This window comes from Anser cygnoides, chromosome 19, assembly GCF_040182565.1.
Source record: "Anser cygnoides isolate HZ-2024a breed goose chromosome 19, Taihu_goose_T2T_genome, whole genome shotgun sequence".
Taxonomy (NCBI): domain Eukaryota; kingdom Metazoa; phylum Chordata; class Aves; order Anseriformes; family Anatidae; genus Anser; species Anser cygnoides.
The window spans coordinates 12511135-12535600 of NC_089891.1; the positions used below are offsets into that span (position 1 = coordinate 12511135).

At 61.0% G+C, this 24466-nt stretch overlaps 1 protein-coding gene across 15 annotated transcripts in view; it reads left to right on the plus strand.

Moving 5' to 3' along the window:
• RBFOX3 (RNA binding fox-1 homolog 3) overlaps positions 1–24466 on the plus strand; it is a 175332-nt gene that overhangs the window by 80926 nt on the left and 69940 nt on the right. For 3 of the 15 annotated variants that reach the window (XM_066980219.1, XM_066980222.1, XM_066980215.1), the window contains exon 4: positions 4701–4949. The exons of the other annotated variants lie outside the window; for them this stretch is intronic. The gene's annotated coding sequence lies outside the window, so the exon portion shown is untranslated. The remainder of the gene's footprint in view (positions 1–4700; positions 4950–24466) is intronic. 15 annotated transcript variants of the gene reach the window in all.

Here is a 24466-nt window from a genome sequence, read left to right on the forward strand (position 1 = left end):
GCGCTGTCACGGGGTCCGGGGGCTGCCCAGGAGCGGGGGGCGATGCCCACCCCTGCCACCAGCACCCCATGGCCAGGCTGCGCCTGGCTTCTGTGAGCTGGGGAGGGGATGCGGGGGCTCCGGGTTGACCTTACCGCTGCTGCTGGCCGTACCGCTGGGGTATCGGCACCGGGGCCGCGGGGTGCAGCGGTGGCACGCCGGGAGAGCTGGCCATGCGGGTTGGGATGTGCCTCTGAGCACCTGCTGAGCACGCTGGAAACGCTCCCCGTTATTAAGTTTGCAAATGAACTCAAGTCAAATATTTATTTATTGGCTGGGCTCGGTGTGAGTCAGAGTCCCTCCGCGCGGCGCCCAGCCGTCGCTGGCAGCCCCGTGCCGCGCGGTGCCTTTGCTGGCGGAGAAAGCAGGGCTGGAAACGCACGCGGCTGCGAGCAGCTACGAAAGTGCATCTGGGACACCGCGTGTGGGGGACAACTGCCTCGATAAAGATAGCTCTCTTGTTGTGACACTTCGAAGTACAGGAGAAGTAGCACAAGCAGAGACGAATGTGACTTCAGAGCCTGAGTGCAAGTGACTTCAGCTCCCCATAAATAGTCCCTGGCGCGGTGGTGGAGGGAGGGGGACTGGAGCAGGCACATCCCGGGGGCTGTCGTGCCCACGTGCTTGGTGCCCGCTGCACAAGGCAGGTCTCACCCCCTCCAGTGCTCCCCACCGGTGCCGGGACTGCTTGGAGGGGGGCCAAGGCAGAGCCTCGGTGGCCGCTCACGAGCCCGGCTGCTGCTGTGCCCGCACGGCGCTGGGGCAGGGGCTGTGCGGTGCTGGTGGGCACCGGTCCCTGTGCCACTTGTTGGGCGCGCTCCCCCTCGCTCGCCTGCTGCCTGGCCAGCGATCTGCAGCCAGATTGTTGGCTTGGGTAAATGTATTTTATCTTGGCAACCTTGCTGGTGTTTGCCTGCCTGGAGCATTCATATTTATAGCAGTGGCCTCCTGCCGCTCCTGTGTGCCAAGCCCCCTGCCCCACGGCCGGGCACTCAGGGAGGTTTTCCCATCTCTACTCCTGGAGGCTTTGGGTGCTGCCTCTCTGCTTCCTTCCATGCTGGTGGCTGTGAGCCCAGGAAGGCTGCCCCAGGCAGGTGCTGCTGGCCCAGGGTCCTGGCTGTGGCCTCGCAGGGGCAGGGGTCCTGGGCTGGGGGTGCTGTGCCCCCTGCCTCACTGCATCTGGGGCTGGGCGAGCACCATGAGGTGAGGGCACGGAGCTGGCGAGAAGGGGAGGGAGGTGGCCTTTGGTTGTTGGAATAATTCCTCTCCCGCTGTCTCTGGGGTGAGGCGAGCGGTGCTTGGACAGATGGTGTTTTTGAGTGACCTTGGAGCTCGGAGTGGTTCCCTCGGATGCTGAGTAATGGTCGGAGCCACGGGAAGCGAGCAGCGGTGTTGCAACCTGCTCGCGCCAGTGGGAGCTTGTCAGGAAGCCAGAGCTGGGGAGGGATGTGGGGTGAACCAGGGATGGAGCCAAGGCCCAGCACGGCGTCGTGGCTGTAAGGAAAGCAAACGTGTCCCGCGACCCCTGCTCCCTCGGCTGCGCGAGGAGCGCGGTGCTGCGTCTGGTGGGGCTGGCCTGACGCTTCCTGACAGCTCCTACAGCCCCCGTCTGCGTTTCCTTCACCTCGCAGCAGGATCTCCCCCCTCCCTCTCACCTCTCTTCTTAGGGAAAAGCCTGTGCTTGCTCCAAAAGCCCCAACAGGGGCCTCCGCAGCTGCGGGATTTGGTTCAGGGAAGCCCCGTGGCTTAGCCATGGCAGGTGCTTTGTGCAATACAACGTGTCCTGCAGGTAAGATCAGGAACTCTAATTCTAGGAGAAAATTCAGCGCATCCCCGGGGGGCTGTGACGCAGGGATCGCCCCACTCCATTCGCTTGTTCTCGTGCTTCTGTTTCAACTTTGTTTCCAAGTTTGTGATCCAAATTTGTGCCTCTCTTTCTCGGGCCCTGGGATTGCCTCCTTCTGTCAGCGCCCGGTGCCTGCGGGTGGCTCCGAGCTCCGATGCCCCCGGTCCAGCCCCGGGGGCTCTTTCAGAGCCTGCAGGCGGCCACGCGCGGGAGCTGGGCAGCGCTTCCCAGGCAGCTGCCCAGGGCTGTTGGGAGGAGCCTGCCTGCGGCGTTGTGACAGTGTGGGCATCTCCGCGCCTGGAACGAAATCTGATAAACCGCATTGGAGCTATTTTTATTCTAGTCTGTTCCTGAGCTCTCTGGGGATGCAGAGTATCTCATGTTCCTGTAGCATGGACCACGAGGAGCAGCGGGGCTGAAGCAAGTCTCAGGTGGACCTGGATGGTTCACCGCGGGGTTACGTGCGGAGCGATGCGAGCTGGGGGGCAGCCGCCCCTGCTCCCAGGGGCTGCGTGGGGCTGGCAGCTCTGGGTAGGCAGCTTCAGACTCGGAGTCATGGGAAACTGCAGAGGGGAGCTGAAGAGGACTGGCAGGAGGCGTGCAGCAATCAGACTGCAGAGGCAGCGGCCTGGGCTGTGGGGCCTGAAGCTGCCTGGGACATTGCTCGCCTCGGGCACGAGGGTGCCGGGCTGAGCGCAGAGCCCTTCGTGGGCTGCGCCCCTGCCCGAAGGTCTTGCACTCCCGCACGGGGCCAACGAGCCCTGGTGGTGGGAGACGTGCTGGTGCCACCCCACGCAGCACGGCAGCGGCGCTTTGGGGAAGCCGACCTCCGGCACGAGGTGATGGGGCGGTGTGCTGCTGGCAGGGACCCTGCCTCTGAGAGATGTCTGAGGTCCCCAGGGCAGGGCGAGCCGTCACGTCAGCACGTGCCTGCTGCATTGCCGCGTGGCTGGGCGAGCAGGGAGCAGTGCTCAGAAGGACGCTGAGCTCTGCGGCTCCTGCGCAGGGGGCAGGAGTCGTCCTCCCCAAGGGGCCGTGTCCCAGGAGAGCTGCCCATGGAGCCTCGGTGGCCGTGCTCACAGCGGTCTGTGCTTGGGGAGCCCTCGGCTCACTTGGCGGGGTGGGAGGAAGCGCCCGGCCCTCGGGACCCCTGCCCTCGCTCTTGGGTGCTGCTGGGCTGGGGACAAGCGCTCGGATGTGGCCATCGCCCGCAGCCGCTGGTGCCAGCCCGGGTGCAGCATCTGAGCAGCTCCGGTTACTTAACATGCAGCAAGTGTTGTACTCAGAGAAATTTAGACGTAATTTTTTTGTGCTTGCATGTAAATGTGGGTAGGTGCTGTCCTGATTGATGGCAATTAGCATTTTCTAACGGTAACAGATGTTCAGATTGCCAGGAGGCTGGTACCTAACGCCCACACTGCCATCTGTTCCACTGGGCACTGCCTGGGGAAGCGGTACCAGCGCTGCAGACCTGCGAGTCCTTGGTGGGGTGTATTTAACAGTATTGTACGAGATTCTTATTTTTTTTTTTCTAGGGGAAAATAATAATAATAATAAAGACGTTTTCAGGTTTATAAATAGTTCATTCTGTTTATTATGGGATGGAGACTTTCCATCTGATTAGCAGCCTGGATTTCTGCACAGAGTTAGGGAAGCAATCTGGACAGGACACAGAGCAGGAGAGCGTGGCCCAGGGATTTCGAGGGGCTCTGCTGCAGCGTCGCTGGTGGATGGGAGGACGGGAGGAGCTCCGCCAGTGCTGCTGCTCTCTGGGAAGGCTCCTCAGGCTCTGGACCCTGTGCAGAGCGGGGACCAGTGGAGGGGTCCCATGCCTCAGCGCAGGAAGGAGCAGGACCTGGCAGCAATGCTCGTGTTGGTGCCCAGCTTGGTGCTGGGCCGGCTGATGCAGCTCCCGTGCGCTGTCCTCCGTGCCCGCAGCAGCTGAGGGGTGCCTGGCTCGCACCTCGGCGCTGCTCCTGCTGCTAGCTTGTGCTCGGCCCTGGGGTTTGTTCGGCCTCTCTCCGAAACATCGAGCAGTCTCAAGAGACAGGGATGGTGACAGGAGGCCCAGAAGACCTCGCCTGGGGGAAAGCAGCAGCCCTGCTGCTGTAGCACGGGCACGGCAGGTCACTGCCGTGGGAGGGAAAGGGCCGAGCTGCTCCCCTGGGGGCCATCGCGTGTCATCTCCAGCAACAGAAGCGTTGAAATGCCTGAGCACCATTTTAGATCGGTTAAAAACCATCTTTAGGGAAGAGGAGCAGAGCGTGAGCCTGGCCCCTGCTGCCCCGGCCACGATCCCACCAGGCGCTCCAGTTGCAGGGGACGGTCCCAGTGCTCCCAGCAGGGTCAGTACCTGTCCCAGTGCTCCCTCTCCCTGCACAGAAACCTTCTGCTTCCCCACCTGTGTGTTCCCGCAGCCGTCTGCGCCCGTCGGTACTTGCGCCGGCGTGGTGGTCGAGCTCCCGCAGCCCCGCGCCCGCCCGGTGCCTGCTCCCAGCGCGCTGGCGGTGAGCGCGGCCGTGCTCCGGCGGGGCTCAGCAGGACGGCGCCGTCTGGCCGCTCCCCGGGGGCTGCTCCCGGCCCCTTCCCCGCTCCCCGTCCATCTGGCCCCGTCTTTGCGGTCGCCCCGTGGCGTGGCTCGGGCCCCAGCAGGGCATCGCGCAGTGGTGTGAGCGCTGCCTGCTTTCTCCTGGAAATATCTTTCCCAAGCAACCTAGAAACACACTTGCTTTTTTCGCAGATGCAGGAGATGGTGACTCATAGTCAGCTTGTAACTGAGTAATATACCTAGATGTTTCTCTGTGTGTTTTTCCAGGTTAGAGCAGAAATTCTTGCGTAGTCCTTATGTACAGCATTTTGAACTTTGTGCTCTTCAGTCGCTCCGGTCCTCGAGGTCTGCCGGCGCCCCCGGGCTGAGCCCCCTCCTCCTGCTCTGGAATCGCCTCCAGCCACCCTCAGCCGGGCGCTCGGTGCCGCCGGTGTCCCCGCGGGCCCCACGGCCCGGCCGCTCGCGGTCCCTTGTCTGAAGGAAGGTACCAGCTTGCTCTGGCATCACCTGCCTTTGGTAAGGCGACGTTAAATCTGCTTTTCATTTATTTCCCCCTTGTTGTTCTCTCAGCTTCTGCTCTACGTGTTGTTGAGGTCTCAGAGGTCTGTGTGCTCTTTCCCTTCCCCGTGCTCCTTTCCCCTTGCCGCCCCACCGCTGCTTCCAGTTCCGCCGCCCATTGCCACCCGACTGCCTGCCGGAAAGCCGTGGTGGGGCTGTGAGTTGGGCTGGATCTCTCGGGCTTCTGGGATGGAGATTTCCTCCTTCCTCTGATTTAAACTCCTTGGACACTTTGAGTTTTGCTCCTGCTTTGGAGACTGTGGTTTTCATTTCTGTTCCTTCGTGCTGTAAAGCAGCCTGCAGATGAAAGCGTGTTAATCACCATCCCTTCTGAAAGCTGAAGCTAATTGTTCAGTCAGTTTTCAGGCAACACCTAGGTTGGTTTTATCTCTACTCATCCATGCTGTGTAGCAGCCTCACTTTTTTTCTGTATTATCTTTTTATTTACATACCTAATGAACCTTTCACTATTTCGCTGCAGCGTCTCGTTCAGCCTCCTTGGTAATTCTTTCTCTGTCCCTGTGCTTTCTCACACACAAGGTTTTCTCTGCTGATATTTCCTCCCCCCGTTCCTCGCAGGCTCTCCCCCTGTGGCTCAGATCCTGTTGGCTTGGTTATTTATCCGCTTAGTTCTGGGTCTGTTCTCCACGAGCTTTCTTCTTCTTGCTGAGGACTTTATTTACTCCTCCTGCATTAAATAAAACTCTGCTGTCCTTCCAGCTGGAGACGGTGGCCCCTAAGGTCCTCTTGTCTTTACTCCTGGAGCTAGCCCTAGCTTACAGATATATTTTTGTTTACTATTGTGTTATTTGGGCTGAAGCAACACACGACCATTTGAGCCAAGGTTGTTTTCTGCAGCCATTCCTCCTGCACTGGGCTCATGCCAGGCCCTTGGTGTGGTAGGAGGACTGTCTGTGGAAGCCCCACATCATCACTGGAAATGTCAGGCTGCCAGAAACGTGTAGACGATGCCCTTTATTGTAAGTTGCAAACTACAGTAAAGGTATGAAAAGATTGCTGCTGGAAGTCATGCTACCCATCAGGGGAGAGACTAAAAGACAAATGGATGCAAAACGCTGAAAGTCTCAGAGATGCGGTTTGCAAAATGTTACCGTGTCATTTCTGTTTCCCCTCCAAGCGCCGATCGAGTTGCAGGGGCAGGCAGAACAGACCATGCCGGGGGAGGTGGCCCCTCCAGAGCCCTGTTTACTCGTCCAGGGGAGGCTTCCTTGGGTGGGTTCGGAGGCACCCCGCTAACGCACGCGCAGGTGCTGAATGCAAGACGCCAGCAGCGAGACCGTGACGGAGGTCCCGCAGTAAGTGAAAGAGTCTGTGAATTCCTAGAGGACCGGTCAGCTTGGAAGGCCACGGGGCACGTGCCCGGTCCAGGCCCCGGGGCAGCGCCCTGCCCGCCCAGCGCCGCTTCCTGAGCCGAAGGGCGCTGGGAGGGATCCCACACTGCTGCGGCTGCGCGAGAGGTTGGGTTGTCTCATCTCCCTGTAGCTCCGCTGCTGCCGGGTGTGGTGAAACATTTAGCCCTTTGCCCCAAGGAAAACAGAAATCTGATTTTTTTTTCCCTTGCATTTTGCCCGTGATGGGACAGCCCCGGGCAGCTTGGCCACGGCAGCACCCATGCACAGGGCTGGGCACCCTGCGGGGACAGGGATGGGGACAGGGACGGGGACGGCTCCCCGCAGGGCACTGCTGACGCCTGCTCCCCACTACCCTGTGCTGGGCACTGTTCCCCGTTGCCCTTCCTCGGCCTCTCTCCCACCAGGAGCACGTCCCAGTGCTTCCCGTGACCCTGCTGGTCACCCTGCCCCTGCGCTCTGCGCACTTTGTGCAGCACCATGCTGTGCGTGTTGTTCGCTATGGGAGGTGGTGGTCACTGGCCCCCCGGGCTGCACGAGGAGCATCCCCCCGCGGGGCTGTGCCGCCTGCCCGGTGCCTGCGGTGCTCGCGGCGCTGGCGATGCCGAGGTTCCCCTGCGGGTGTGCAGCAGTGCCGGTTGCTCTCACGCTGGTGGGCTCAAGGGGGACGTGCCAGCGTCACCGAGTGTCTGTGGAGCCGACCCCACGTGCGGGGGCTATGGCAGGACATCAGCAGCTGACCTGCGGCTACACCGCGGAGAGGAGCCCGGTCCTGGCCCCGCTCTGCGGCCACCGTGTCACCAGGCTTGGTTTTGTAGCACTTTGACTGGCACAAAGTTGTTTCCATGACACATGATTAGCTCTTCCCTGGGCATCATTAACATTTCTCTAAAAAGACTCTGGCGTTTTGCCAGCTGCTTTGTAAGCTGCTTCAGAGGAGAGGAAATAATCTTGTCTCCTTGGCAAACTGGGCCAGGGGATGGAAGTTTTCGGCTGCAGCTCGGTGTTTGGGGAGGGAGACCTTCACAGGCACCGCCGCGCTCCCCAGGCGCTGCAAGGTGGATTTCCCAGCGCACGGCCATTACCCAGCAATACAGCGGCTGCTGGCAGCAAGAGGGGTGGTGATTAAATGACAAAAGGTGAATTATATAGAAAGTGCTTTCCTCCTCTCCGGAGAGCTCCCACGCTTTCTCTGAGGTTTGATTCGGAGGCATTTCTGTATTTTTTTTCCCTCCCCCCCCACCAATTTTCCTTTTAAAAACATGAGTCAATTGTAGCATGCACAAAAGGGGAATACTGGGAGCCTCGGCTGGATGCTGCGTGCCGCGGAGCTGTGTTGAAATACATCCTGCACGGCCCAGCCCTGGCCCCGGCCCCTCTGCTGTGCCCGCAGCCACCCCCTGCGGCAGCACCAGCCCGGCCTGCGGCCCCCCGGCACGGGCTGTGCCAGGAGCCTGGAGCAGGAGCTGCCCCCATGGGGGTCCCAGAGCCCCCGAGGTGGCCGGGCAGGGGGCTCCCATACCATGTGGGGGGCACAGCGCCCACCCCCAGCGCTCTGCTTGTGTCCCTTGGGGTCTGGCACTCGCTGGGCTGCTCCGGCTCGGGAAGGCTGAGCATCCTCCAGGTCAACGTCATGGGCTTTCTGCCCGAAATGCCCAGCTGGGGACAGCCTCTGCAGAAGGAGCTGAAGCCCTCAGCCTCGCCAGACCCTGGGGACCCTCAGCCCCTTTGGTTGCCTTTGGGGAGGCTCCGGGCACTGGTCTGGTGGCAGCATCAGTCTGCCCTGAGGTGCGGCGGTACCCGCTGCTTTACAGGACAGCTGTACAGACATAAACCCGGGCAGCTGGGGTGTCCTCCCCTGCTGGAGCCTCCCCACCGCCCGTCTTCCAGCACCCACCTTGCCCCAGGGCCCAGGCTCTGCTCCCGGAGCTCCCTGCCCACACAGCCCACCGCTCTCCCCATGGCCAGGCTGCTGTCCCCATGGGCTGGCCGCTGTCCCCACGGGCTGGCCGCTGTCCCCATGGGCTGGCCGCTCTCCTGGCCGTGCCCCGTGGGGCACCGAGGAGCCTCCGATCACCCTCCCAAGCACTGCGCCAGGCTGCAGCCGGCACGCTTTTTTTCTGCATCCGCATCCAGTATTCATGGCAGCGGGAGCCTCACCCAGGGAAAGGTGACCCCCGTTACTGATTACTTTTTAAATTCTGGCAGAGCTGGAATCTGGCCCAGTAATTTCCCCCCCTTGGAGGCAGAGCTGCGTGCTGGGAGGGGAGGAGAAGAGGCTGAGGGCAGGGAAATAAATCAGGTGATGAATTGTCTCGGGGCCAGGCTGGCAAGCTCTGTCAGCTGTGATCTCGAGGCGCTTTTCCTGCTGCATCTGCCTGGCAGGGCCAGTGCACGGCGAGCAGGAGCAGGCGAGGCCCCGAGGAGCCCGGGGCTCCCGCGGTCACATCCAGCAACTGTGCAGGCTGCAGGGCGTCGGTGCGAGGTCAGAGCTGTGGGATTTGACTTGCTCCTGTTGCACGTGCTCGTGTCAGGTTTGGGACGCGGCAGTGTCCTTGAGCAGCGGCTGCCACACCGCACCAGGGGGTTAGGAAGTCCCCAAAAAGCCCAGAAGCAGCCGGACCGAGCAGCTGAGGCTTGGCCACTGCTCTGCTGCAGCACAGGGAAGCCTGGGGCCACTTCTCTCCCCATTAAACTCAGTGTGCTGGTACGTGTTCCTCTCCCCTCTTCTTCTCCTTTGGAAATCAGGTCTGTTTTGCTGCCTCGCTGTTCATTCCCCTCGGTTGCTTCTCAAATTCATAAAGGAAAACTTCCCCAAGTGTTCGCATAGGTGTCACCAGCCAAACAGCTTGTGCTGCTCTAATAAAATGGCTCCGTAGCAGAGGGTTTGATCTATTTTTAAAGCAAGCTCAGCGCTGTCTCTAACCGCCCTCCCACCAGCAGGCTAAACTCAGCCTGAAGGCTCCGGGGAGCACGGTGCCGGCGCGGGGGGCGCGCGCCCAGAGCCAGCTCCTCGCGTGGCCGTGGCCGTGGCCGGAGTGGCTGCTGCAGCAGCTGCTGGGGCCGGGGATGCTCCCACGTGTGTCAGGAGCAGAGAGCAGCCGGGGGCTTCCTGCGCCTTTTTGTCAGGGAGAGGAGCTCTCCGAGTGACTTTCATTCCTCCGAGCAGTGAATGTGCTGTATAAATTAACATAAGGAAACTTAGCTCCGCTTGGAAGTTTGGTATTTTCTCCTCGTTTGATGCCCTGTTATTAAAACTCAATTTTCTACGAATAACGTCCTTTAAATAGAATTCGTCTTCCAGCAATGACTCATATCAAAGAAGCAGCTCCTCGCAGGAGCAGGCAGCACTGGGGCAGGTCTGGCACTCGCAGCCTCGGGAATCCCCACATCAGCTCCCGGTGCTTCGCCGTGCCCGAGGAAGCTGCCCCGGGTGCCTCTCCTGCCTGCCCCACTGCCTCTGCCTGCTTTTTTGCCCCAGCTGTTGCAAAATCCCGTGCACAGAGTCTCGGTTCGGGGAGCCAGTGCACGGTCTCTGTGCCCAGAGCACGCAGTGCTGCTACCCCTGCCCGAAGGGAGCAGGAAAGCCACGGGGAGCCGCAGCAGCGCTCGGTTAATGGGCAGCGTGGTTGTGCCTGACCTTGCTGAGCAGTGGCAGGGTGAATCTGGCAGCGGGACGTGGGGGCACGCTAATTTATGGCTTTTACCCTTCCGCCACATCTGTGTCTTTGTTCTGCCTGGCTCCGATTATTTGGCTGCTCTCGTTCTCATATTTGCACTCACCTCCCTAACTATTTTGGTGGGCAGATGTGGCTCCCGTCCTTCCAGGAGACGTGATGCTGGGCTGCTTGTTCCACAGGCAGATGTAGATGTGCAGCAGAAGGGACAACTATTGCAGAGCCAACCTGCGATCGTTGGCAGCTTGCAGCAGAGGGAGGCTGGGGAGGCTGGAGGGAGCCCAGCTGGGGCGGCGGGGCCGGATTCTGCCTGTCCTTGTGGGGCTGGATCCGGCGGCGCTGCGCACGAGGCTGCTGGGTGTTTCCGAGTGCCAAACGTTTGGCTTGGCCTGCTGGGGAGATGATCTCTGGCCCCCTCTGTTAGATGGATGAAGCTTCCCAGTTTTTCATTTCCCAAAGGGAAGGAAAAAAAAAAAAAAACCCTCTAAATGCCACAGTGAAGAAATGCAGGAGAACAGCCTTGCAACTGCTCTGCTCAGCCAGGAGCAGCGCGCGGGGCTGAGCGAGGCAGCGTGCCCGGCCCTGGCTGCTCCGCGTCTGCCAGCACAGCAGCAATTTATGGGCTGTTAGCGGTGGTGCCAAGGGTGTCGGGGGTCCCTGGCCTGGCGTGGCCTCAGCGGAAAGGCGGCAGTGGGCAGGTGGATGCGGCAGGAGCTGGCAGCAGGAGCACACCGGTGTTGGGGCTCCCGGCCCGCGGTGAGAGCAGCTCTGCGGTGTGGAAAGGAGAAGGAGGAGAGCTTGGAAGGAAGCAGGGACGGGGAAATGTGGGGAGAGGCAGCGAGTGGGGTGTTTTGAAGCGGGGAGATGGGGGGGGGGGGGGGGGGGGGGAAGACAGGGGCAATCCACTCGTGGTGGAAGGTGCCAGCCCAGCGAGGTGAACACTGACCTGGCATCATGCACGTCCTGCGGGTCTTGACCCACACCGCTGCCTGCCCGCGGTCTGCACGCTGCCGGGACGTGGGGCTGAGCAAATGCTCCCGGATGGAGCCTGCGTTGCGTTCATCCTGCCCTTGCTTTGGTGCTGCACGGGGCAGGGGCATGCAGGGGGACGCAGTACCTGCCCTCGTGAGGCTCGTCTCAGCCCTGCGTGCAGTTTCACAGTGCAAGCGGTAAATCTGAGCTGTAGCTAATTAGCAGGGTAGCCTGCAGGCTGCTTAGTCACCATTTGCACTCGCTTTATCTCGCCGTTTCTGTAAAAGCCTCTCTCCGTGCGGGAAGGGGAAGCTCTCGGGCTGGCTGGGCCATCCCCGGGCTGCGGCGTGCGCCACGGCTGCGGCGCTGCTCGGCCGTCCTTCGGCCCTGGGGCTGCCGGTGCCGCGCCAGCGCCCCGGGCACCGCTTCTGGCACAGCACCAGGGGCACCTGCAGGGGAGACCCCATGGCTGCGTCTGACCCAAAATGTGGCTTCTTGCTGCCGAGGACGGGCTCAGGCCTCCCCGTGTGCGCGCCTGGAGAGCCCCGGCTGGCGCGGGCTGCAGGCGGCTGTTCCCCGGCGGGTGCAGGCAGGAAGGCAGCAGACGAGTGCTGGAGTTAATTGGCGAAGTTGTGGGTGGAAGGAGCAAGTGACAGGGTGCTCTGGGGCATAATTGAGCGCTCGAGCGGAGCGTGGGAGTGGGGAGCGGAGGTCAGGTGCTTTGCCAAGTGGGACGGAGCGCTTCGGCAGAGCTGTGTGGGGGGAGCCCGGGGCTGGGAGGGGGGCGAGAGGCGTCAGGGACAGAAATAGGGCCGGGGGTTGTGCCGGGTGGGGAGGGGGCACAGCCCTTACTGGGGCGGAGGACTGGTCCAGCGGGCAGCGAAGCAGGATGGATGGGGCCGGGTTGTCCGAAGCCAGTGTCCAATGGGTGCTGCAGCGTGGCTGCACACGGGTGCTCCTCACCAGGGAGGAAGAAGAGGGCACGAGAGCGTCTCCCGACACCGGCAGGTTCAGGCTGGGGCAGTTCTGAGTTGTGAGCTCCCGCAAAAATCAGCTCTCTCCCACCTCCTGCCCTCCTCCCTGGGAAGCCGCTCGCTGTGGTTCAAAGTTTCCCCGCCAGGATTATTATTCTTTCTGGCCTGGCATCTGTTAAAGTGACAGCAGCCTGGAAAAGTGAAGGCATTGGAACAAATTTCTCATAAAAAGTAGCTAAGTTGATGAAACCATTACGGTGCCTGCATCCTGCACTCAATCATCGTGACACGCCGGGGGAGAGGTGCGCACGCACTGCTGGATGCCGAGCTTCCCTGCGGGCGCGGGGGGCCAGCCGGCATCACCGCTGCTCCTCGCCCCCGGGCGCGCCCCATCCCGTCCATCCCATCCACCCCGTCCCCGCTGCCGGCCCCAGAGCCACCACGTAACCTCGTGTGGGGCTCAGCCCAGCGCAGCGGCAGCGTTTAAGCACAGGGTCCTGCTGGCAGCCCCGCGTCCGCAGCAGTAGCAGCAGGGAGGTGATGGAGACGCGTGGGGCTCCTGCTCCAGCGCCCACGAGCCCTGCGCCCCCCTGGCGCTGCCCCCGACGAGGGGTGGGCGCAGGGAGGAGGCCGGGACCGCGGCTGGTCGGCGATCCCCGATCCCAGCAGGGCCCAGCAGAGGGGAAGCAGCGGGCAGCAGCCCTGGGGGGGGGACAGGGGCTGTGCTGGGCCCTCGGCCCTCGGGCACTGCTGTTCGTGCCTGGAGCTGGGGCCGGGGGGAGGCTGGGCAAGCAGGGAAGAGAAAGTGGGGCTAAGTGCTGGGTTTCCAGAGTGTTACCTGCTTTTATTAAAAATCAATGATGCACTTGAGCGCTTCCACTTTGTCTCCCTGACAGCAAGGCCTCTGCATCAGCCGGGACGCGGGATGAGGCGCTGCTCACAGCGCTTGTTATCAGGCTCTTCCCTCGCTGCTCACCCCCTCCTGTAACCCAGCCAGCTCATCTCGAGCCCATCAGAACCGAGATTTACAGCCGGGCTCTGCCGATTGCTTGTGTCACCCTTCTCTTGGTTTTATTCCTATGATCTATCATGCCCAGCTCCTGCTGCGCAGCCACGGGGACACTTCATCAGGCAAACTTCTGCCTCGCCGTCCCCCATTTCTACAGCGGGAAGCGTGCTGTGGTGTTAGGATAACAGCGGGGCAGTGCCGAGGTGTGACCCCGACCTGGGAGAATTCAGCTTCCCAGCCCCCAGGTGTGTTTTTGCACCCTGTGCTGCTCAGGTGCAGCGAACGCAGGCTTTGGGCCATGAAACGAGCAGTGGAGGCGTTTGGCTTCATCCAAGCCCCCTGTTGGTGCTCACAGCGGTCGTTGCACGCCTGCTGCGGGAAGGGCCCCACCGCCGGGAAGGGTCCCACTGCCGGGAAGGGTCCCACCGCTGGGAAGGGTCCCACCGCCAGGAAGGGTCCCACTGCCGGGAAGGGTCCCACCGCTGGGAAGGGTCCCACCGCCGGGAAGGGTCCCACCGCCGGGAAGGGCCCCACCGCCGGGAAGGGTCCCACCGCTGGGAAGGGTCCCACCGCCGGGAAGGGTCCCACCGCCCCCCACGGGGCCAATATTGGCCGTGCGGGTGGTGTCGAGCTGCGGGGCAGCCTGACGGTCGCCAGACGCACGCCGGTGCCCTGCCTTTGAGCACCAGTGGTACGCTTCTGATGTCCGGGAGGTCTGTCCGTGTCCAGCCAGGCTCCCCTGGTACTTTAAATTGTGCAAGTGCTTTTTGCTGCAGATGTCCTGCTCTGGGGACCATGAAGAGCCTCCAGAAACGGTAGCTTATCTCCAGACCAGGTCCCAGAAATTTTTTTAATCCTATTTCCACCCCCACACACTGCTTCATGCTGGGCTTGAAATGGTCACCCATGTTAAGTGCTGCTTCCTGGGCTGGGTATCTAGCTGCAGAGGAGGCAGTGGGATATGAAAGGAAAACCCTTTTTCCTGGAGGCGTTGAGCTATTCCTTACCCTGACCTACATGTCAGTTTAATGCTCTGGCAAGTCCCAAGACTTGCATGTGAAGTCGCCCAGGGGAAGATGGTATTTCAGGAACACAGAAGCTTCTCAGCAGTGGTAAAGCACATGAGCTTTCCCTGGCAGGAGCCTCCTTATGCTAGGAGCCGCCGTGCACCCCGCCTCCCCTCCGGTGCCAGCAGAAGGGTTGGGGTGCAGAAGGCACCGGCAGCGGGCAGAGCCCCCAGCGCTGCTGGCTGGGGGCACGGGGGGGGGCACGAGCCTGCCGGTGGTGCCCCCACCACGCAGCTCTTGGTGCTCAGAGTCTGAGATATTCCCAGCCTCGTCACGGGGGCTGCGGCAGAGGCTTTGTGCAGGCTGCGGAGACGGACGTGGCGCTTTCCATGCCGGGTGAGTGCCGGCACAGCTGCCAGGTCCCCCCCGGGGCAGGGGCTCAGCAGCCGGCGCTTACCGAGGGGAGTTCCACTCCCCTCCGCCTCTGCTGTCCTCTACCCCTGGACGTTAAAGTAATTATTTTAATGAAGAGCTCTCCGTTCCCCCAGGTGCCCCCGGGCTGAGCCCTGTTCGCAGGCTCTGAATCGTCTCCGCAAGTGCCCGGGCACGGAACAGCTCAGGCAAGCGGGGGCAAGGGGAGACGCCGAGCCCGCTCCCGTGAGCCCTGGGCTGGGAGCTCGCCAAGGCCGCCTGCTCCTCCTGCAGGCACCGGGGGAAGAGCTCGGGCTGGGACCTGCCGAGGCGCTGAGGGGCTGAGCCAGTTCCAAGGTTGGTCTCGGGGTGCAGGGGTCACCCAGCTTTCCCGCAGGACGGCCTTCGCTCCATCCCACGCGTCTGCGTGTGCCTGGAGGGGGAGATGCCAAGCTGCATCCTCCTCCTTCCCTCTGGGGAACGCATCGATAAATGGCTGCACGCAGCACGTGGCCCCGTGTGTCGCAGCTGGTGGGGCTCGGGGGGGGCAGAGGTGCCTGGGTGCTGCTGACCCCGGACATGGGGGGGGACAGAGGGGACGCGGGCGAGAGGTGGCCCTGCCTCTGCTGGCGGAGTCATCGCGGGGACACGGGGCCTAATGAAGCTAGATTGCAGGGCTTTACCCTGACAGGCCACTTTGAAAAATGCGGTGATTTCGTTCTGTTTCTTTTATTTATCTTTATTCTGCTGCGGCAGCTGCGGGTGGGGAGCGCGGAGCAGCCCCAGCCCCGCCGGGCGGTGGGAATCGCTCCGGGGGCTCGGTGCCGTGGGGCGACAGCTGGCGGCCCCCCCAAACCACGGCTTCCCTCGTCCACAGGGGGCTTTCTCCTTCATTGGGCACACCTGCAGGCGGTTGTGGCAGCGAGGGCTTGGGGAGGGGACTGGCACTGCTGCTATAAGAGGCCTGCCAAGGGTGGCAGCGGGTTTTTGCTGCCTGCGGGAGGTCTGCTTGGGGGCTTGGCTCATCCTCAGGAGGTGCAGCAGCGCTGAGAAGCAATGGAAAAGGTTGGTGGGGTCACGGGGGGGAATTTCATGCTTGTTTTAATCTCTCAGTGATTTGGGGTGTGGTTTTTTTTCCCCTGCCTTGTGTCTTGGTTTACCTGGCTGTTAAACGTTGATCAGGTTTGGTGTTCTGCGGACCGAGCGTGTGGTTTGTGTTTGCTGCCGGGTGACCTGCTGAGGCAGGACCTGGCCCCTGGTTTCTCTTCCCGCATTGCTCCCTGTGTTGGTCTGGGAGCAGGCGTCCCCCTTCGCTCCTGTCCGGGTGGCTGAGCCCCCTCCCTGCTTCCTCCCACCTCCCTGGGGTCCCCTCTGTCCCCCCCAGCTGGGACCAGGGGCCGCTGCCCCAGCACAGCCCTGGGGTGCGTGCCCCAGGGGGGAGCTGCTGGGGGCTTGTCCTGCCTGGAGCCTTTGTTACTGGTGCTACCGAAAGTCGCTGCGTTCCTCTGTTGTTCCCCTACACCTGTGCGTTCCCTCGTTGATGATTTAGAGCTGGAAGTCTGTGCGCTGACATGGGAAGAGGTTCCCAAGATAAAATAATCTCTGCCAGCAGCTGAAGCGACAGAAGCCCCATTAACAGCAGCATATGCCTGAAAACACACACATACTGAGAGGGAGGAAGATGCAGGATGGGGGGAGTGAGCGAGAGCAGCAGCCCACAGGAAGGGGGGGGGGAAATAGCTGGTAATTACTCTGCTGCCATTGGGACGCTCCTTGCTAATTTACAGCATTAGTGGAATCGGGATGTGATTCTTCCTCCTGAGCCCGGGCAGGGCTGTCCCCTGGTGCAGGCAGCCGTAATTATCCACATTTAACTGAGGGCTTGTAAAATCTATTTGTCTAGCAGAATGTGAGCATAATTGCTGTGAATTAAATAAGGATGCAGTTGTGGCTGGAGCAGGACCTCGCGTGATTGAGCGCGCAGAAAGTTGTGTCCCCCGGCTGCTCCCCGGCGCCCCGTGCCAGCAGGGAGCTGCCGTGGCCTTGGTTCGTCCCCGGAGCTGCGGAGGGTCCCTGGGGTTTGTGTGCACCGCCGTGTCCCAGCGGAGGGCCGGCCGGAGGGGATTTGCTGACTGGAGCTGGGCAACCTGTGAGTATTCCCTGCAGCCTGAAGGGTTTCTCCTGGTCCTGGGGCTGGCCGGTACCGCGGGATGGTTTTCCTTGATGAGCGTCTCCAGCAGGGTGTCCCCGCGTGCCGTTACTTGGGCTGGGTCACTGCTGGGGCTCTGCCTGCCCCTGAGCTGCGAGTGCCCCCCTGGCAGGGGGAGCGGGGCTGGGGGTGGCACCGGGGGCTGGCAGAGAGGCAGCGCCCCGTGGGCTCCGGGTGCTGTGCGGGCGGCCTGCCCTGGGTCTCCTCCGCTTCAGTTGTTGAGCCCCCCAAAGCAAGCTCCTGACTCCTTAAGGCATTTGCAGCTTCTGTCCTTCCTCCTTGCATTGCTTTCTGAGTGGCTGCTTCCTCCCCGCCGTGGTGGCAATAGCAAAGCTGTGACTGGGATGTGCTGGGAGAGGAGGAAATGGTGCTGGGGTGGCGATTGCCTCACCCGTGCCCTTGGCCCTGGTACAGCTTGCCGGCTGCACAAAGGTGCTTGGGGTCCTTCCTATTCCGAAGCTGTGCTGGTGGGAGCAGGACCTGGGGGGTGAGCAGCGGCTCCTCGCTGATGTTTTCTCCACCAGCACCCTGAGGCAGGATGCTGAAGTCTGTTTTCTGCATGGCTGTGGCTGAAGTCTGCTAATTGCTCCATTAAAGTGCTTCCCGTAGCTGCGCGTGGAGCTGGCAGGGTGAGCAGGGATGTGTGCACGGGGGGAGCGCTGGCGTGGCGAGTGGCTGCCGTACCTCTGCACGGCGTGGTCAGGGTGCTGGGATCACCCCGGGTGTCCGGGCTGGGTGAACGCTGCTGAAATGGGGGCTGCGCGGAAAAGGGCTACGAAAATGGTTCCTGGTCTGAAAAATGTGCTTTGCTGTGAGAGATGTGACACAAGTGTGCCGAACTTCTCCTCCAAGAGAAGTTTAGGAAGTGACTTTGAGACATAGGTACTTCTGGGCTGTGATCAAGAGATTTCTGCAAGTACAGAGCTCTCTGATTTAGCAGGGGAGACATAACAAGATCCAGGCGCTGAAAGCTCCAGCCAGACAAATTTTGACTAGAAACAAAGTACGTATTTTTATCAGGGAAGGTAATTAACCACTGGAGCAGCTTAAGCCTGTGGGGGATTCTACATCACTTGACATCTTCGGATCAAACCTGGATATCTGCCTAGCAGAGGCAGTGTAGCCCGAATGAGCAGGGGATTAGAGTGCGGCCGTCTTCGGCCAGCACTGCCTGGGTCTAACGGCCCTCGTAGCCGTCAGCTGCGGGAAGTAATAATGCTCGGTGTTGATACTTGGGGCTAGGTTAAAATTTGGGTTACGGTAGAACAGATGGAGCACTAAAGCGCTTGAAAATGGGACTCAACAGAGCTTGTTATAGAGGAGGAATCTTGTTTTCTCTGGGGATTTCTGGAAGAAGGAGGCAGCCTGCTAAGATCTCCCTCAGAAGTCAGGTAAGAAGAAAGAGGAGCAGTGCTGTGGGCTGTCATGGGGATTTGGTTCTCAGAGCCCCCGGAAACCAGCTCCGGCAGAGGGTGGGCTCCTGGGGAGGTCTGGGGTTGTACCCTGGCCGCATGTGGGGTCTCGGGCCCCCAGTGCTGGGTCCGTGCTGCCCCGGGGGACGTGGAGCTGCGGCTGGCGGTGGCATCGCTCTGTCCTGCAGGTGACACTCTCTTTGTGGATCTTGGTGTGTTGTTGGCTTTTTTCAGTACAGCACATCGAGGCTTGTCGGTTTTGTCTTGGGATCCACACAAAATCCTCTTCCTCTCCTGCAAGGGCAGGTCTCTGCCGTGTTTGTGAGTGTTGTACGATGAGATGCTTTGGTTTCAGGAAAGTTTCCAGTAAGCTGTGCTCCCTGCATTGACAGACCCAGCTGCCTCCTGGGGGAGTGAAAACGGTTTGGGGCATCCTGCGCAAATCGCTGGTGGCTGTTGCTTGTGCTGGGTCCCCGTGGACAAACGGACAGCTGTCCGTCCCACAGCCCACCCCTTTTGGCATCCCCAGGGCAGGTGGGGGCCTGGCCCCGTGGAGCTGCAGGGCTGGAGGGCTGCCACCCCCCCCCTGCGGAGCAGGGGGAAGCACGAGCAGCAGGAGAGCGGGCAGGACATCAGCTCAGCGTGCGCCGAGCTGGTTCCCCGTGCTGCCCATCTGCTCCTTCGCGGCAGCGTGGGGCTCGCGCAGAGCCGGCGACCCGATGGCAGTGGGCTGGGGCCAGCCTGCTCGGGAGCCTTCTGCCTGGCACAGGCGCTGCTGCCAGACCTCCGCCGGCACCCGGCACCGTGCCGGTGTCCGACCGCCTCCCTGGTGGAGGAGCATCCTCTCCGATAACGAGGGCCACAAATAGCACCTGAGTCAGAGTCTGGATCGGGACCGTGTTTCTGGGCCTATATTTCTCCAGACGATTTTAAGTCTCTCTGCCGTTCAGAGGCCCTGGATCAGAAGGGACCTCCCCTGTAGGTGAGGCAGGGACCGGGTGCGCCCCTTCTCAGCAGGGCAGCGTGCCCGCCGAGCCTGGCTGTGGTGCTCTCCCTGTGTCAGCAGGTGGAGGCGGCAGCAGCAGCTGCGCTGGTCTCGGTGCTCCTGAGCCCCGAGGGCCCTTCACGTGGGGGCAAACCTGGTCCCTGCCACGAGGAGCCTCTGTCGTGACGTGTCCGAGGGCTGCAGCGGGAGCGCTGCGGCACGTCTTGTTTTGGGCTGCCAGGACGAAGCACGGCTGCGCTGCTGCTCCTGCACGTCCTGGGGCAGCTCACGGGGGGGGCCACGGACACCCGGCCTCCCTGGCTGAGGGGGGGGGAAATGGGGGCTGTGGGGTGGGAAGGGTTAACGCAGAGATTTTTTTTTACCCTGTGGCGTAAACACTACAGAATGCATGTTTGCTGTCATTTGCATATTGAAATATATCCTAAAGGCCCTTCGTTCGGAAAGTTCTGTTTTTTACTCTATCTTCCTATAGAAGGGAGGAAATTATTCATAATTAAAAAGTAATAATAATGTGGAATGAAGGAGACCAGCTGTATAATACCCAGCACAAAAGGGGGAGCGTGGGGAATCTATTTTTAATGGTTTCCACAGCAACGGAGATTTTGTTTACAGTGATTTTCCTCCTGTGCTGCGAGGCTGTTCCCAATTTACATTTATAAGGAGCTCTTGCAGAGGAGGCCCAACGCTGGAGGGTGCTCTGGGCACTCAGGGAGGATGCCGAGGAGACGAGGGACACTGGATGGAGCTGTGGGGAGGACACCCAGTGCTCCTGGGATGGGGTGCGGCAAGTGGGACCCCCAGGTGCCAGGCCCGTGCCGTGCAGCCCCCCCTTGCCCCTCTCTGCTCAGCGCCGTGCCCTGGCCCGGGGCATCCCCGTGTGTCCCCAGGCTGGGGTGCAGCTCTGGCTGTGCTGTGGCTGGGGGCCAGCCTAAGGCTCTCAGATTTATGGGTGCCTTCAGGAACCGAGCTGTGGCTGTGCTGGCTGGTGCATGGACCGCGGTGCTGAGCTTGGGCACCCCCGTGGGGCTGCTTCTCTGAGCCTCAGGGGTCTGCTGCCGGAGGCTGCAGGGCACAAATCCTGTGGCTGGGATGGGGCTGGGCGCTGACCCCAGGGGGCTGAGGGCGCTCAGCCCGAGCGGGGCCATGCCCTGCCCTGCTGCACGAGGGCTCGTTGCGTGCTGATGGGGTCGGGTGCTTCGAACAGAGCTGGTGGGCAGGACGGTGCCCTGCGTCGGGGGTCTGCGGTGCTGCGATGGAGCCACCCCGTGCCCAGCTGGGACCTGCGGCCGATGCTGCTCCTGGGCCATGAGCCCTGGAGGGGGACGTGTGTATCACTGCTGCAGCATAAATAATGGAGCAGAGATGCTGATTATTAGAGAGCTCTTTAATCTGGCAGGCACAAGCAGAACAGGATCCAGTAGCTGGAAATTGAAACTCGCCTGATAGGTACAGGTTTTTAACGAGGGCTAATAGACCAATGGAGCAATTTGCTGAGAGCTCATCGCATTCCTTGGCACGGGGTCTCTCCCTCGGAGGCTTCCCGAAGCAGACACGGAGCGGTGTGGCTGCAGGCGGTTCTGGTTGCTGCAGGAACTGCTCGGCTCCCCGGCACAGAGCGCAGGCTGAGGGAGCCTGGCTGCTGCCCCCTGGCCTGCAGAGTGTGCTGCTCCCCAGGCAGGATGCCTGTGGGTAAGGGTGCTTCTTTAGGTGTCCCCCCTTTCCCTGCAGGGTGATGTTGAGTAGCTCTAACCCTTCCCCAGGGGCTCCTGACGTCTGTCCCTGGGGATGCTAGCTCAGCTCTATTGCAAGATGCTGATGGATGTGGCAGCCCCAGGACCCTGGGCTGGGACTGGTCCCAGTTCTGCTTTCACCCTGTGTGAGCAGGGAAGGTGTCCCTTGGGAGCAGAGCCCTGCTTGCTCACCTGGGGGTGCCCTGAATGTCTGGGTGGGGTTTGCTTAGTGACAAATTATCTCTGTGGGTGGAAGGCATGGCTGGCTCCTACAAGGTGGCATCCCAAGCCCCCCGGCAGGACCTGGAGCACATGGTGCCTCCGTGGCTGCTCGGGGCAGCTCAGGGGCAGCCTGGCCCCTTCGGGATGGTGCTGACCCTTCCCCGTGTACAGCTGGGTGGTGTGGAGCTGCTGCCCTGAGATCACTCCTTTTATGAACCAGTAAAAGAAGGTTTTTATCACCTGTTCTGGCTAATTTTCTGTGGTTCGTAATGGCTTTGGGAAGCAGGTAATTGCAGTGATCGCATTACATGTGTAGGCATTAAAGGGAATTGAGGGGACTGTTTGTTAATTAGCTGTACTTGTGTGGAACCTGAAACATATTAACCTTCATATAATCCCGAACTATTAGGGATGAAGAAGGGATTTAATGATGGGAGAAACAGAAAAACAAAAAGCAATTAGGGCATGCTCTCCCAGCTCTGCTGGAGGAGCGGGAGGGGTGCTGGCCGGGCAGAGCCCCGCAGGCAGGATGCGGCCGATCCCCCCCATTTTCAGTGCTGTGTCGGCTGTGGGGGGGCTCAGCCCTGCTGGTAACCAGTCCCCTCTCCCAGTTGCCCCAGAGATGGGCGCTGGGAGCAGCATCTGTACTGCAGACTGACCCCATTCTCTTTGAGCACCTCTGCGAACACCAAGCTGTGGGCACGGGCAGCCTGGGAGCGTGGCTGTGAGAGCCCCACGGAGGGGACGGGCAGCGGTGGTCCCGGGCTGCTGCATCCCCCTGGGGGGGGCTCAGAGCCCCGCGGAGCCCAGGACCCGGCCCGCTGGTGGCAAGGGCTTACCCCGGGGCTGCAGGTAGGGGTCTGGGGCCCAGCTGGACATGGCCGCGTGTGAAATGGAGCCGGAGGCGTAGGCACGGGTGCTGCTGTGCTGCCCCAGGTGTGTGTGGTGGGGAGCCAGGCGCGGATGATGGTCCCCCCCCCCAAATCCTGCTCCGGCTCTCCAGGGGCTCTGCTTCTCAGGAGTGGGATGAAGACAGGAGAGGAGAGGCATCCCGCTCGTGTCGGCCTTCCAGAGCTCCTTGCTGGCGACTGCCAAGGGGCAGAAGCCGCCGGGGCCGAGGCAGAGGTGGCAGCGGTGTGTGACGGACCCCAGCCGCCTCCGCGCAGCGCCGAGCCGGGGGCAGCGGGGCTGAAGGGGCAGCGGGCAAGTAGAGCTGCTGTTTCCATGGCAACCCTTCAATATAAACTCTTTCCTCCCTGATTACCGAGCTAATGATACTCCCAGTCAGCCTCGGGTTGCTCCCCCCCGTGGCAAAACCCTTCAGGTGTTGGTTATTTTTCGGCTCCCTTGCAGCAGGCGCGGGCCGGGCTTGCAGCGCCAGCAGGCGCCGCGGCGTGGAGGCGAAACGCGCTGCTGCTGCTGCTGGGGGGGCAGAGCCGCGCTGCCCCTGCTCCTGCTTCCAGGAGCCCTGCGGCGGAGACCTGGAGGCCAGGCCCTGGCTCCTCGCAAGCTGATCAGTCTGCCTCTGCCCTGGTTGCGGAGAAACGGGGCAAATCTCCCCCCGGTCCTGCTGCCCTGCAGGGCACAGCCCCGGAGGATGCGGGGTCCCCGGCGCCTGCACCTCTGGCTGCCGGCCCGCTAGCACCATCCTTCTGTCCGGCACACGCGGTGAGTGAGATTCTCCTCTGCAGGGAGAGCCCTGCTCTTCCCCGTCCGCACGCGGGAGCAGCGCTTGCTGTGACTACCGTGACACCTCCTGCCCAAAACTGTCAGAGCTGGCTGGGCTCATGCAGCCACTAAGACAGCTCCGTGTTCCTGCTGGGAGCCCTGGTGCCTTCACCAGCAATCGTTAATATCCATCAGCACCATGCAAACAAACTCCCCGCTCCATTTATTCCACCCAGCTCCCGATTTAATTAGGTTTTCCAGTTTTCTGCTTGTCCTGGGCCGATCACTCCTTAAAACAGTGGAGAATTAATTTGCACCTGCTGTCAGAAAGCGTCTCTCCCCAGTTAGAAAAATAATTAAGCCATCATCACACATCAGGGGTAATGAATCACTGCGCTCCATTCCCTTCACAGGTCGTTTGTTTCCTTCCACACTGGCAAAGAAGGTGCAAACTAAATGTGAGCAGCTGCCAAGTTATCCCCCCTTCCCCCTGCCCAATTTCATTGGTGCTCCGTGGGTTTTCCAGCAAAGCTGGGCCCTAGTGTGTCAGAAAGGTCCAAAGTGGGCAGGTGTGTGAGATTTCTTAGCCATTCCCAGGAATGAAACCTGGTTTTGCGCCTTCCTGCTGCCCAGGTCATACCTGTGTGCTGAGGAGATGAGCGCTGGGTGCTTGCACCTCGCCCCTGTGTGGTGCCTGTCCTGCTGAGAAGCAGCTCGGGTCACTCCAGCTGCACGAGCAGTGAGTTTGGAGGCTGAAATATGCCCCAAACCAGGCTTCTGGGTAACTGGTGTAAAGTGCAGATAATGGGGAGAATGGTTTGTCACGTGTCAATAATACCGCACCAGTTGTGGTGGCAGGGGAAGTTGGCAGAAGGAAAAGGTGGTGTTGCAGAAGCTGATGCCAGTGAGCGTTCCAGCTGTGCCTGAGCTTATAGAGCTGCAAAGCACGTCTGACTGTGAGTTTGCACAGTGCCTGTACTGGGGCAGTCGCTAGTCGCCTCACATGTGATAAAATGCCTTGTAGTTGTTGAGTCTGGACACGTGGTAGTGCCAGGAAGAGAGTGATATGATTGATGTTTAGGGGGAGAATGTGGTAAGTGGCTTTGTATTTGCACAGTGTGTCATGTTTACCGGCTTGGGTTTAAATGAGCTCCTGGATTTGGGGTCAGGAAGAACTTTTCCCCAGGTCAGATTCACTGGGGATTGCTGGAGATGGTGTCCTCCGCAGTGCAGGCAGGTTCTGTGTCCTGTGATTGCATGAGGACTTAACGAACCGTTTCCAGGAGCTCCATCCCCACCTCCTTTCCTCTGCTGTATTGTACGTGTGTCTTTTCACCTTTTAATCCATGGCGTGAGTTTGTTCCACGTTTGTGAGCCCGTGGTGTGGTGGGATGCTCCTGCGCATCAGCTGCAGCCTGAGACAGACGGTGAGGAGACACCGGGCACATGGAGAGCTAACAGGTCACTCTGCACTTGAGCCTTTGGGCACAGGCCGTGCTGCATTCATCCCCTTTCTGTGACAGACGCGTTTTTATCTGCTCTTGAGGGTAACCACGTGCACCAGGAGCGCCTGAGCTGAGACCGCTGCGCCCCAGGAAGCTGCTTCACGTCTGGGTAACGCAGAAATGTCAAAGCACGCGGCACGGACAGCACCGTTCCCACTGTCCCATTTTCTGAGTGCAGGCAGATGTTTCCCACTCTTCCTTGCAGTCCAATGATCTGTAATCCCATGGGGAGCCTCTGGGGAGCGGGGGTGTGACAGCTCCATCGAGGGTGGGGTGCGTGCTGCGCAGCACCCGGGGCTGCTC